The sequence below is a fragment of the Cricetulus griseus genome (assembly GCF_003668045.3).
Source record: "Cricetulus griseus strain 17A/GY chromosome 1 unlocalized genomic scaffold, alternate assembly CriGri-PICRH-1.0 chr1_0, whole genome shotgun sequence".
NCBI lineage: Eukaryota > Metazoa > Chordata > Mammalia > Rodentia > Cricetidae > Cricetulus > Cricetulus griseus.
Genome location: NW_023276806.1, coordinates 226,791,603 through 226,806,101, shown reverse-complemented (window position 1 = coordinate 226,806,101; position 14,499 = coordinate 226,791,603). Strand labels below are relative to the sequence as shown.

At 43.9% G+C, this 14,499-nt stretch overlaps 1 protein-coding gene across 2 annotated transcripts in view; it reads right to left on the bottom strand.

Annotated features, from left to right (window-relative positions):
* The window catches only part of Fam131b (family with sequence similarity 131 member B), a 31,322-nt gene that overhangs the window by 10,967 nt on the left and 5,856 nt on the right, over positions 1-14,499 (bottom strand). The window contains exons 2-4 of one of the 2 annotated variants that reach the window (XM_035450819.1): positions 7,956-8,014; positions 3,361-3,559; positions 2,376-2,561 (exon numbers count right to left, since the gene is read on the bottom strand). The gene's annotated coding sequence lies outside the window, so the exon portion shown is untranslated. The remainder of the gene's footprint in view (positions 1-2,375; positions 2,562-3,360; positions 3,560-7,955; positions 8,015-14,499) is intronic. The other variant, XM_027389776.2, reaches the window with a different exon arrangement.

Here is a 14,499-nt window from a genome sequence, read left to right as displayed (position 1 = left end):
GTAAGTTTGTGGCATTTAGATGATGGCTGAGGAGCTACAGCCTATGGAATGCCAGTGAGCATGTGGCAGAGGACACTTTGGTTCCTAACAGAATGCCTGAGACCAGCAAGTTTGTAAAGACTAGAATCTGTCCGGAGGCTGGGAAGGCCAAGAGCCTGGTTTAGCAACTGCTAAAGTGTGGTAAGGGCTGTCATGCGTTGTAACACTCGGAGGACACCGTATGGTGAGGCAGGGCGAATATGTTAGTGCCAGCCTCTTTCTCCCATAGAGCCACTAGGGCCAACCCCTGTGACCTCACCTAATCCTTATTACTGCTCTGAGACCCTGTCTCCAAATACCATTAACATAGGAATTCAGGGATTAAGTCCGAGTCGTGGATTTGAAGGGCCACTTGTAAACTCTATCAGGCATTGACACTGACTGAAGATGAGGAAGGTGGTTAGGTTCTGACTAGCTGTCTTCTGATCTCGGCAAAGACAGGGAGTGACTTCTCACCACTTAGGGCCATTCTCTCCCACTCTCTGAATCTTTTTGAGCCAGGACTTAAACGTTCCTGTTCTCATAACCGAAACAAGCTTCCTGGAAGACAGTTTGACAGTACTGATCCTATATGAAAATATTTAAAAATTGCATCTGCTCTTATACATTTATACCTTCACACAAGCTATTCAGGGGACCTCATGGAAAGACTGAGGGTTTGGAAGGACTGGGTGAGCGCTTGCTTAGACTGTGTAAGGTCCTGGGTTCAGTTCCTGGGAACACACCCTGGTCTTAGTTTGCTGTCTTTTTCTGTGGTAAACACAATGACTGACAGCGACTTTGGGCAGGAAAGAGTTTGTTTCACCTTACAGCTTGTGGTCCATCATCCAGGGAAGTCAAGGCAGGAACCTCCAGGCAGGAGCTGGAGCAGCAGCCATTGGAAGAGTGCTGCTCACTTACTTGCTCCCAGACTTGCTCAGCTTGCTTTCCTAAATAACCCAGGGCCATCCTGGCCAGAGGTGGCACCACCCACAGTGGGCTGGGTGCCTGAGATTTGCCTACAGGCCAATCTGAGGGACACATCTTCTCAACTGAGGTTCCCTCTTCCCAGATGACTCTAGCTTTGCCAATTTGACAAAAAAACAACAAAAAAACTAACTAGCACACATACACACATACACTCTCTCTCTCCTTAAACCCTTAACATATGCAATGCTCTTGTTGTAAATTATTATACAATTATTCTTTTTTATACAAACATTCTGAGGAAATAAAAATACAGTATGGACAAAAATTTAACCTGGGTCTCTGACAGCGCAACTTACATTATGCCTGAGACTAACGAGGTAAATGGTGGGGCCCGTCTGTAATAAAATAATGTGGCCCTTAATAATGTTTCGTGACTACATTAGTCAGCATGGATAATTATTCATAACAGATTTCAATACCATTAAAAAGCAGGCTGTAATGTAAAATGTTTTTAGTTTTTGTTTAAAATACACACGTATCCTTCCTGCCTTCCTGATATTGGTCTTTCTGTCCAAGATATTGATGGAATTTCCTGAGGAATGCTCATGTTTGACACAACCCCAACCTCACCAAAGACTACAGTTTTGGTGTCAACAAAACCCTGACATTAATTGCTTCATTTCCAGACCTTTGGCAGAATGGCCCCATGTGGCACTTCCTAACTGGTTCCCTTTGGGACACGATCCCAAGGTGAAACCATGTCTTCCCTTTTCTTGTTACTAGTGTATGCCTGTGTCCTCTTGGGGCAGCTCTAGGACAAGGCACAATCAAGTTCAGGGACAATCCTGTGTATTATGGATCTGTGGATAGAATAAACAAATCCATAAATGGGAAGAAACTAGGGGATAACTAAAACTCTTCTTTTACGTGAGCTGCACATAGAGCCACAATAGTGTTACAGGTTGTGTGTCTTCATCTCCCGTCAAAAAACCCACAGATTTTTCCCCATAGTATTCTTTCTATTCACCACTCCTTTGGAACTATTAAAAATATATTTAAAATGGCATCTGCTTTTATACTTGTTAGTGATTTTTACTGAGAAGCAATGGATCCAGGATAAAACTCAGTAGTAAAGCACTTGACTGGCAGGCCTGAATCCCTGAGGGTTTGTTGTTGTTTTGCCCTGTTTTGTTTTTTAGTTAAACCAATGGCAATTATTTATTTTTGAGAGTTTTATGTGCACAGTGTATTGTGTTTACATTTAGCTCCCATTACTCTGTATTACCACTTTTCCTGTGAACCCCGTTTACTTCTTCCTAAACCCCAGTAGCTATACTGTAGAAGAAAATGACACCCCATCCCCCAATCTGGTGACAGTCAACCATGAACAGTCAACAAACAGCTGCACAGGAAGATACCCTCCCTACCTGTGACGGAATGCTGAAGGGCCAGTCTCTTCTAGGTGTCCACAACTGTTGTCTGTTCCTGATTCCAGTAGTCATGGCAGGCAGCATTTCATGGAACACCTCATCTCCAGCTCTTGAATTCTTCATGGCCTCTCTTTCACCATATTTGATGCTAGATAGGTGGCAAAGGCCTCTAATACCTTTTCACTGGAAGGTGTAGACAAGAGGATCATGAATTGGAGGTCAGCCTTGGCTATAGAGAAAGTTCAAGGTTACCTGAGCTATATGAAACCCCATCTAAAAATAAATGAATTAATAAACATAAAAAGCATCCATGTTACTATATTAGGGATCCAGAACATAAAAAAAAAAGAAGTGCTTCAAGCCTCCTGAATTCTAAATATATACACAGTGGAGAATTCTCTCATGCTTTGGGGGTTTAATCTGATCAAAAGTCACACATACACGACCAGGTTTTCTGGAGATTGGTGGTGTGTGTTTCCTATCATAGGGAGGACTTGAAGAGGGCACTTCAGCTCAGAGGGTAAACAGTTCCCACCACATACAGTGCACACATACATCCCCTGCCCCAATGCCCAAACCTGTGGGGTTCCTCAGCAAATAGAGAGTGCCAAAGCCCTGCAGTTTCATGATCTGTGTCTTTTGTTCTAATGGGAGACATCAAATTAAGATAAAGGCCTAAGAGAAATCCCAGCTGAGTTCAAAGTCCAAGAACAGGCAACGTAAAGAGGTGTGCAGAGGCTCACACACAGAGAACCTGCACTGAGCCTCCACCTCCATCCCAGCAGAGGAACAAGGACCAATGCCAGCAGGTCACATGGCCTCAGCATTAGGAAGACGAGGGGCTTCCATCTGACTGCATCTCTTTCTGGAAAGCAGAAGATAAGCTTATATATTGAGAATCAGCTCATGGGAGTGGTAGAGGGGGAAAGATCATATCAAATATCACATCGCAGCTGGAGAAGACTTCTCTGTCTGTACTTACTAATAGGAAGACATGGCAGCCTTGGATTTGAGACCCTTGTGTGTATGTATCCATGTCTGTGTGTGTCCATGTGTACGTATACAGAGGACAGGAGTCAAGGCAGGGTGTCTTCCAATGTTGGTCTCCGCCTTATCTTTTCTTTAATGTTTGTTTTATGGGCATGGGTGTATTGCCAGTATTCACTTTGATTGCCTGGTGCCTGTAGGGGCAAGAAGAGGGTGTCAGATCCCCTGGAACTGGAGTTACAGTCAGTCACGGGGGACCCCATGTGGGTACCTTGAATTGAATCAGGGTCTTCTGGAAGAGCAGCCAGTGCTCTTGACCACTGAACCACCTCTCCTGCTCCTCAGCCTTATCTTTTGAGGCAAGTTCTCTCAATGAAGTAGGTGCTCATTGATTGGGTAGACTGGCCAGAGAGTTCTGGAGATCTGCCTCCGTCTCCCTCACAATCTTACCCACCAATGCTAAGGCACCCCACCCAGATTTTCTGAGGGAGCTAGCAATATGAGCTCAGGTGCTTTACTCCTTGAACTGTCTTCCCAAACCTTTTAATTGACTTTCTTGTCTCCAAGATTGTGCAGCTAGAAGAAAGGAAGCCAGAGGTTATATACTCCTCAGATAGGAAAGTCATCCTAGTATTGTAGGAAACAGCTCTGTTTATGTGTGTCTTCATTTGCTTTTAAATAATTGGTGTAAATGAATAAATAAATAAGCAGTATTACTCATAAGGTTATATTTAGGGGTATACATGTATATACTTACACATGTGTGCATGCAACAATAATTAATGAAAAAAAAGAGATCATGAATTTGAAAGAGCAAGGATGAGTACATGAGAGCTAGGAAGGAGGAAAGGGGAAATGATGCAATTACATTATGATCCCAGAAGTAAAAGAAAAAGAACTTAAAAAGAATGCAAAGTTGGGTGGGTAGTGACGTGGGTAGGGTCTGGGGGGAGTTTGAGGAAAGGAAAAATATGCTAAAATATGTCACATGAGTGTTCTTATTTTTCGATTTAAACCAATAAAAAATAGTATTACTCAGTGAAGGGAATTTTAATTGATAAACATCCTTTCACTGATGACTTTCTTTAATTAAGGTGTGCTCATACGCGTCTACCTACATTCCTAGTTTCTGAAACAGAAAAGTAATCACTTTTCCTCTCAGAGGCTTGTGGCATGAAGTCTCAGGTGCTGTTGTATGGGACTCATGACTGACATCTCACTCACCATCTGTGAAAAGAGTTTGTACCTTGAGGCATCAAGGAAGAGACTCAGAAAGTACCTTTTCTGAGTCAGCTTTAGGACAACTCATAGCTAGCTGTTCACAGGAGCCCTGTTTGCTTAAGGCACGGCAAATAGGAGTGATGCTGAGGCACGACCTCATCTGAGCTGAAACCACTGAGCCTGTGAGCTAGCAATGGGGACATTTATTTAATATAGTTTGGGCTTCTTTGGGGGGTGGGCGGGCAGTTTATCCATGGTCTCTCACTACAGCCCAAGATGGCCTGAAATTTACTTGTTGTTCAGTCTGGCTTTGGAGTTATAAGAGCATAATCCTCCTTCCTCGTGGTCTCGTGTGGAGCTTTCTTCATCCCACTTCCACTCGCAGCTAAGTTCTCAGAATAATCAATAGGCCAGGGTCCCAGCCTCTGTGCTGGTGGAGGATCCTACCCTGGGCAAGGCAAGTCTGCTGAGACAAAGGATAGCTCCGGGCAATTAGCTCTACAAAAAAAAGACATGAGCCACCTTCTGCCTTCTGCTGGCAGTAGAAGACAGAAAGGTCTGAGCTGACCCATCTCTGATCTCCAGTCAGTGAGGACAGGTTGCTAATTTTCTGTAATTTGGATCCTTTGCAAAGCATGCAGCTCTAAGCTAGGCTCATTCCCATGGACAGTCAGATAAGGAAGCTGGTTGGCATGGTTCAGGGTGGCCGGTGTTCTCTTTGGTGCCGTTCCCAGCCACACATCTCCTGTGTGAAAAAGTCTCCCTCCTGGGTGTGCTGGTTCGCCTTCATTGTGAACTTGACTAGATTTAGAATTGAATGGAAGACATACTTCTGGGTGTGCCTCTGAGGGCTTCCAGAGATATTTACCAGAAGAGAGAAGATACACCTTGAACATGAGTGGTACCATCCAATGGCCGGGGGTACTGGACTAAGGAAAAAGAGAAAGCAAGCTGAAATCCAGCATCCATCATGCTCCGCTTCCTGAGGAGAGTATCCAGCTGCCTCAGACTTCTGTGGTCATGCTTTCCTGCCAGGACAGACTGTATAACTTCAAACTATGAGCCTTGTTTCTCCAGTTATTTTGTTTCAGCTAAGAGAAAAGTAACAGATATCACCGGCAAGTCAGCCTCACCAAATCCACATTGCATAGTGTCTTAGTTTGGGTTTTTATTGCCTGAAGAGACACCATGAGCACGGCAACTGTTATAAATAGAAACATTTAGTTGAGGGGGATCGCTTACAATTTCAGAGATTCATTATCGTCATGACCAGGAGCCTGATGGTATGCAGGAAGACAGACGTGGTGCTGGCTACACATTGACCAGAAGGCAGCAGGAAGTTGACTGGCTATCACTGCTTATGTGATAGTTGCATGTGTCCTGACCATCACATCCTACTTTAAGTAAACCTGCTGTCTCCAGGGAAGGGGTGCACAGGCATTTATTTTTGACAATTAAAACACACACACACACACACACACACACACACACACACACACACACACACAGAGAGAGAGAGAGAGAGAGAGAGAGAGAGAGAGAGAGAGAGAGAGAGAGAGAGAGAGAGAGAGCTGAGTGTGATGGCGCATGCCTGGAATCCTAGTGTTTAGGAGGCTTATTTAGTCAGAAGGATCGCTGTGAATCTGAGGCCAGCTTGGACCATTTGGTAAGTTCCAGGACAGTCTAAGTTCCTCAGAAAGGTCTTGTTTTGATAAAAAAAAATTAACCTCAACAAGGGCTGGAGAGCTGGCTCATCAGTTAATAGCAGTGGTTGCTCTTCCAGAGGACCTAGGTTTGATTCCCAGCACCCACATACATGGTGGTTCACAACCATTTGCAACTCTAGTTATAGGGGCTCTTTGGGTATTCCTCTGGCCTCTACAGGCACTGCATTCAAATGGCGCACAGACATGTATGTAGGCAATCCTCAATCCCAGCCCTTGGGAAATGAGACTGCAGAATCATGAATTCAAGGTCTGCCTGGGCTCCATAGTGCATTTGAGACCATCCTGGGCAATGCAGAAAGGTCACTCCATTTCAGACAAACAAAACCTCATGCAATAATGAGAAAACAAAGCAACAAAAGGACAACAAACACACTCGACATCAGCTGCGTATTGCTGAATGCTAAGTGGAAACCAACTTCCTCACTGTCTTTCCAAAGACAAAGAAAGTTCACCCCCACTTCTACAGCCATCAGCTAGAAAGTGCCTGAACCAAAATGCAGGGCCTCTCATCCGTAGGCTGCCACTCTTTTCCCAATCATGTGTCTCCCCAGTGGTTCTGTCAGATTGTTTTTCCATGATTTTTTTTCATTGTAACATTAAACATTATTGATATAAACCTCATCTTCTTTTGCTCATGAGACTATATTAAGGTGTATGCTCGACTAGTGTGTGTGTGTGTGTGTGTGTGTGTGTTACGACTTCCAGAGAACTTCTGTTCTGTGTGTTTAAGAATGGGTGTGTAGCGTTGGGGTGGTGTTCAGGTCATTGTTTGGTTAAGGTTTTGTAATGATAAGCTGATGGGATAGCCTTTGCTCTCTGAGGTGGGGGACCCCTTGCAGCCTGTTCACTAGGTGAGTCAATTGTTTTGCCTGTTAGTGCTCCACCCAGATAAGAAAATCCAAAGGAGGCTTCAAACTTAATTTCAGGTAACTTAATGAAAAGTTACACAAAATATGCATTCCTTGTAGAAAAAAAATTGGACTAGCAAAACAAAAATCTACCATTACTCTCTGTATCTTGTATTATTAGCATTTTGATTGCGTGTGTGTGTGTGTGTGTGTGTGTGTGTGTGTGTGTGCGCGCGCGCGCGCGCGTGCACCCGCACTAGTGGTAGTAAAGACTAACCCTTTAAGGATTATTTTTATTTTTCATTATATGTATGTATGTGCACACGAGTGTAGGTGCCATTCCTAGGGCAGAAGAGGGTGTCAGCTTCCCTGGAACTGTTAAGGATGGTTATAAGCTGCCCTTTATGGGTGCTGGGAACAGAACTCAGGTCCTGTTCAAGAGCAATATTCAACTCTCAACCACTGAGCCACCTCTCCAGGACCACCTTTGAATTTTCTCTTGTGTGACGTGGACATATGACACAGTGTACGTGTACAGGACAGAGCACGACTTTCAGGAGCAGGCTCTCTCCTCCACCATGTAGGTCTTGGGGGTCACACTCAGGTCAGCAGGTTTACACGAGTGCCTTCAGACAAGGGTCCCTACCTGCTGACCATCTTGTCAACCAAGGCTGACTTTTACTGAGGCTGTCAGGAGAGTGAAGACGGCATCCTATTCCAAGGTGGGAGTCTTCTCCCTGTATCTCTCTGGTTTCCTTCACAGACACGTCGCTGCAAAAGCCACCAACACTTACCTTGTTTTCTCTTCCTCACCTCCATTCGGTCCTCAGCCCACTTCATCAGCATCTTCACTCTGCATGTGGGTAGATTTCCTTCATCTCAACTCTGCCTTGTGCACGCATCAGGAACATTTCATACAACTGATTACCTCCTAATGTTTTCCTCTATTTGCCCTTTTCCTCTTTTGCTGGTTATTGATTCAGAGTGACAGGTACTTACGGAGCACTTATCCTGTGACAGTACTGCTCCAGCCGCCAGAGGTCAAAAAAATGCTATCCTGGGGCTTATAGTCAAGTCAAAAGTAGTCGGGAGGAGACCACAATGAGATAACAAGAATAAAACAACTAGGTAAGGTGCCTTAGTGTACTCCTTTTATCCCAGCACAGGGGAGGCAGAGGCAGGTGGATTTTTATGAGTCTGAGGCCTTCATGGACTATATAGTGAGTTCCAGGCCAGTTAAGAATATATTACCCAGTGAGATCATGCTTCAGAAACAAAACAAGACCCACTAAATTATGTACTTGTATATATTTGTGTTGAGGCTGAGTAATATATTTAAGATGGCTAGCACTTGAAAGTAAAATAAAGGTAGGGAGGAAAATAAATAGAGTTGGTAAGTATAGTTCTGGACACGGAGGTCATCAAATTCACTGGAAATATGGCACTCGAGAAAGGAAACAAAAGTGAGGATATTGTAAGCCATATAGATATCTGTGGTTGGAATATGAAATGTTTCCCTATAACAGTGTTTCTCAACTTGTGCCTTTGAGGGTCAAATTATCTTTTCACAGGGGTCATCTAAGACCATTGAAAAACACAGATATTTACAATTCATAACAGTAGCAAAATTACGGTTATGAAGTAGCAATGAAAATAATGTCATGGCTGGGGGTGAGGAACTATATTACAGGATTGCAGCACTAGGAAGGTTGAGGACCACGGCCCTACAGGGCTTATCTCTTTGGACATCTACTCCTTAGAGGGTGGCATGTTTGGAAGGTCGTGGAACCTATAGAAGGTGGGACCCACCTAGAGGATATGGGTCACTATAGAAAGAGCCTTAAAGGTTATATTCTAGCCTTCATCTAGTCCAAGTTCTATTCCCGATGCTTCCTGAATCAACAAACAGCTATTGAATGCTCAGCTACTCCCGACAGTCACTCTGCCATGTCTTCCTAACTGTGATTAGCCCTTGACTATGGGTCAAAATAAATTCTCCCTCTATTAAGTTGCTTCTGTCAGGTATGTGTTCATAGTAAAGTAAAAGTAACTAAGGCAGAAAATTGGAACCAAGAATGGGTTCCATATGATCCATACTAATTTGGAACTGGTTTGCAGGGGGGAATGGGGAGAGTTTGGGGCATCAGGTTACAGAAGCCCTAGGATGCTGTAAGCAGAGCTTAGTGGGCCATTCCAGTGGGAGTTCAGAAGGCCAGAATGTTGATAGAAATGTGCCTGGTTAACGATGTGCCCAAGGCTGCAGAGGGAAACAAGAACTATATCAGGAGATGGGCTAGAGGTCATTCTTATATTCTGGGAAAGAATCTGGCTACGCTGTGTGTGTGACCCCAAGATTTTAGTGAGGTTTTGTAAGAGCCAAAGTCATGTTTTAAGTTTTAATTACCTAAGAAATCCATAAAATGAAAAAAACGCCTCTAACCTATGAGCCCCTTGCCCAAGGACAGATACTTCCTGAAATGCTGCTGGAGGCTACTGTTTATGGGAGATAACAAGACACATGTTTTCACCCCACTAAGCAAGTTTGTTTGGCCCATCTGCACCGGATGTGATGGAATGACATGCAGGCCAGGAGGTACAGTAGGCAGGAAATACATCAAGATGTATGTTTGACCCTGACTGGGAAATATGGTGGCTTTATGGGGTTGCGTTTTTAAGACTTTGCAAAATATGACTCTTTTGTGGCCATTTTCTGTGAACCCAGGAATGGACCTGGCCAGAGTCCATTATACTGGCCAGTATTTAATTAAAGCTTGCTTCAAATTATGACTCAAAATTATGGTAATGATCTTATTCTCACCCAGCAGGATAAATAGTTTAATTACAAAGTAATAAACTAATTAATTCAGTGTGAGAAACTGGAAGGCAACATATCATCTAGGCTGTGGTATGGTTATTATTCACAGCTCCAACACAGGTTTTCAGTGACAAGGAACAGAAAGGAGAGCAGAAATATGAGAAAAATCTGTAGTTTGTTCTGCAGAGGAGCATGAGGAAGTTTCAAGTTTCAACAAGATTTGTGAGGGAAAGCCAGCTATAATGGTTGCTAAGATTGATGCAATTAAAGAGAAGCCAGACACTTTGCAATATGGAAGAACCACCCAACCCATTGGAGGCTCTAGGGTATTAAACTGAAAACTCATTTGAAAAAAAACATGCACTTAAAAAAAAAGTACCTGGAAAGAGAGAGCCTCCAGTGTAAGCTATCTAGGAAAACGTTTCCCCAGGGCTAGCCACAAGCACTTGTAGCCATTTTCAGAAGAGGACACCTTGAGCTGGCAAGAGGTCTTGGTGCTATCTAGTTGCTTCTGGTTTTGAAGACATGCAGGATGCAAGAACAACAGGGACAAGGAGGCTTGAGCCAGGGTTTCAGAAAGAAAAAACAAAACAACAACAAAAAACAATCAGTGAGGCGAGATAGTGTGCAGAGTCAGATTTCCTTCTAGAAGGCCCCGAGAGGTCAATGTGTAAAACTTTGAGGGTTACACTTAAGCAACAGTAGATACCCTAAGATCCTGGAAATGCCAGGAATGTAGAACTTGTGCAGAGAACAACTGCATTCACCAAGTGTAGCCAGTCCAAGAGATAGGTCATATGACACTGCAGATCATGGCTTGTGGATGGGACCACACAAGCCTATTGGAGCCCACGTGATGCTACCACAAATCCTGACCACCTCATAGCGATACAAGGTTTGACGTTTGAGTTTCAGTCTTGCTCTGGTCTAACCCTTTCTTGTTATTACCCCATTCCTCCCTCCGGTGTGAAATAGGGATGTTCACTATTTGTCATTGTAGATGGAAAGTATCTAATTCTCTTTTAACCATATTAAGTTTGATTGAGACTTTGAGTCTCAAAAGTGCTTTGAACTTTTGCTTTTCTTTTGACTGCCCTAAATTGTTTGGTGGGTATGAATTTTGCAAACATGATGTGTATTATTAGATGGTATAGTTGGGGAGTATTGAACCTTCTCCAGTCTGTATGGTGAGAGCCACCAATAACATAGTGGAGTTTGTGGCCCTTTATAAGGCCAAGGCTTCTGCATCCCTCATTCAGATGACAGCCCACACATGTCCTTGTGCTTGTCAACTTGTTTTGGTGATCCAGCAGGTGTCAGGATTTCTTCTGATAGTTTTACAGAATGAATCATGAAGACAGTCTCAAAGAACCCGTAAGTTGTAGCCTTAGGAACTGGGCATTTGTAGCCACCATAGAGAACATGAATCTTACACATGCCATAACCTTGCTAGGCCTCGTATCCCAGCCTGCTTTCTTTATCTGGCTGTGTGGAGTGGGGAGCCCTGTGCAGTGCAGAAAAAAGTTCATCACATCTGACTCTTCAGCTGTAGCTCTTGGATGTATTTGTATTCACCAGTCTTGGCTTCCCTGGTGGCTGCCACCAGCCCTGGACTTTTAACTTTCAAATGATACTGAAACTGCTAATGCTATGGGGGAGTTTTGTGTCCTGCATATGTTGTTGGAACAGGATGAATAGATGAGTCAAAGGGACACTTGGCATACATGTAGGAAGGGGTGTGGTAAGGGAAGATATTTCAGTCAGTTTGATTTCCTCAGGAGCAAGGCTATCAGCTGTGCATGAGGCTGAGGAAGGACAAGTAAATTAAGGTTAAGGTCTGCAAGTCTTCCTAGAGACCAGGCAAGTAAATGGACATGAAAACTGGGATGCTTACCAGGGAGCAGAATTAATTGCCAAGGGCCACTTGAAGTTCATTGTCATGAATTCTCAAATCAGACTGGCCAGAAGGTCTGTGGATTTTACCCAACCCTGCTAGGCCCAGGCAGGCAGTAGAGTGGCATCTAACTCAGGATTGGGTTTTGCAAGAACCAAAGAGGAAAGGGAGAGGCAACCGGGGAACTGAGGACAGGTTCAGAAGGGCGACTTCATCAGTTGTCCAAGGAATGTAAACTGATATGGCAAAGGAAAGCACAATTATTGGTCTTGGGATCCAAGAAATATTTGAATTAAAGTCAAAGAAGAGAGGGGGCTAGAAGGTGAGTGAAACTGGTGGGATGGAGGGGAGCTTAGAATCTCAGAGTGAAGCAATGGCATGATATCTAACTGGAACTGCAGTGTGTGATGAGGTGGCCACTAGCAATGTGTTAAAGATAAGCACAAACACAAAAATGAAGACTTGTTTAATTGACGAGCCATCAGGGGGAGAGTGTCGAGGCCCTATTCCTAACTGAGGAGTTTTTGGCAGATGATGGCTAATGAGAGGAGACTCAGTTCTCTTTAGTCATGTGGCCCATGGTAGGTTGCCCGTGTGACAGGGAATGACGATATACTCTTCCATACATGGGCAGCACTGACTGTACTCAGTGGGTTATAAAACAGAGGAGGGAGGGGAAGAGGAAAAAGAGGTCAGTGGCTTGAGGGTGTGTGTGGGCATCCAAAAGAGTTAGAAAGGAGATTCGAGAAGTGGATACCATCTAAATACCTTGTACTCACATAGGCAATTGCCAAAAAGAACACATAATAATATTTTAAAGAGATGGGCTATGGTGTAGGGCACACAGAGGATTCTATGAGTCAACACCAAGAAGAAACATTTCACTAAACAACTTTTAAGATGTCAGTTATACATTGAGATGGTAGGATTTTAACATAGTGGTTTAAGAAGGTATATTGTGAGGTAGGGGAGATGACTCAGCTGCTAAGAGCACTGACTGCTCTTCCAGAGGATCTGGGTTTGGTTCCTAGGACACAGGGGCAGTTGATAACATCTATAATTCCAGTTCCATGGAATCTGACACCTTATTCTGGCCTTTTGGGGCACCAGGCACATAAGTGACACATAAATGTACATGAAGATGAGGTATCCTCAAAGTACCACCAAACCAAACCTGCCCCCACAAAAAAAGACTTGAAGTTTATTATTAAAACCAGTGTTTCTCATTTTAATGTTTAAAAAATGGGTGTGGTTCACATTTTATTTCTATTATATTTTGTGAAGGAGGTGATGGTGATAGAGAAAGCTATGAAGGGAACAATGGTAGTGAAGTCATCTACAAGGATGACTGAAAACTACTAAAAACCCATGGTAGAGTCATTTTGGAATGGCTGACAGTAAATTGGAACATAGCAATTCCCTAGAATGGGGGTGTATGTTCCAGGGTGATAAAGGATTGTACAAGTCCATACAGCAGTTCACAGTTTTGATGACATGATGTTCAAAGCTGGGAGTCATTATGGGGGAACAAAGGGGAATTGTCTAGACACGGCAGTAAGGACCCAAAGAGACATTTGTTCCATGGTCTGTGCTAGTGGCATAAAGGCTGTGGTGGAAAGACATTGCTGCCACTTGATAGGGCTACAGAGGAGGTGTGTCCTTGGCAGTTTAGAGCAGGATGGGAGACAATGCTTTTTGCTAAGAACGGATGGTGTCAGGGAACTAACGAGATGCATTCCAGTGCTTTCCAGGCAGAGAACAGAGGGAAAGGCTGTGGGTACAAGAAGGTAGAGGAGAGAGTATCCGTGGGAGATTGGGGAAACGGGCGTTATACTTGAGTCTGAGGAAGGGACACACCTGCTTTTCTAACCACCCTCAAAGCCCTCCAGCAATACTTGCAGCATTGTTTGAATGGTATAAACAAATGTCAACAAAAGGCCCATATGCTAAATTCAAGGCCGCCACCCGGTGGCGCTATCTTAACATGGCGGGACCTTTATGGGTAGGGCCTGGTGGAAGAAAGTTAGTCACAGGGGTCTGTCCTCAAAAGGACTATTGGCTCCTTGGTCCCTCCCTTCTTCTCTGTTGCCATGAGACAAGCCTTTGCACCACTATCACCTCACAGGCACTAGGGCTACAGGGTGTGGAGACTAGGGGTTGAAACCCTGTAAGTATAGGTGATTGATAAATGATTTCCTTAGCCAAGAATATCTTCAAATTACCGTGCAGATGCGGATGACTTATACATTTGAATCCTGAACAAACTTCTATGGTCTGGATGAAGGCAGAGCACTGTTCCCTGTGTACTGACTTATTCTGGGCATGTCATATTTTCAGAGCTGTGCCCCTTAAGGGAAAACCATATCATGTAAAAGCCATGAAGCCAGAAGCTCAGCCAAGCCCATGTCTTCCTCACTCCCTCCCCACATTCAGCCCATCACTGGCTTCTGCCCACAGTCCCTATACTCTAATCCATCTCTTTGGTTCATCTGCAAATTCTCTCTTGTCCTCCTGTTCTATTACAGCCTTTTGACTATGCACACATTCCTGCTATTACCACATTGTCCTACTGGGGCATTTACAGCATTCCAAACTCTTGTCATGCCATTCTTTGTAATCTAAATCTCTG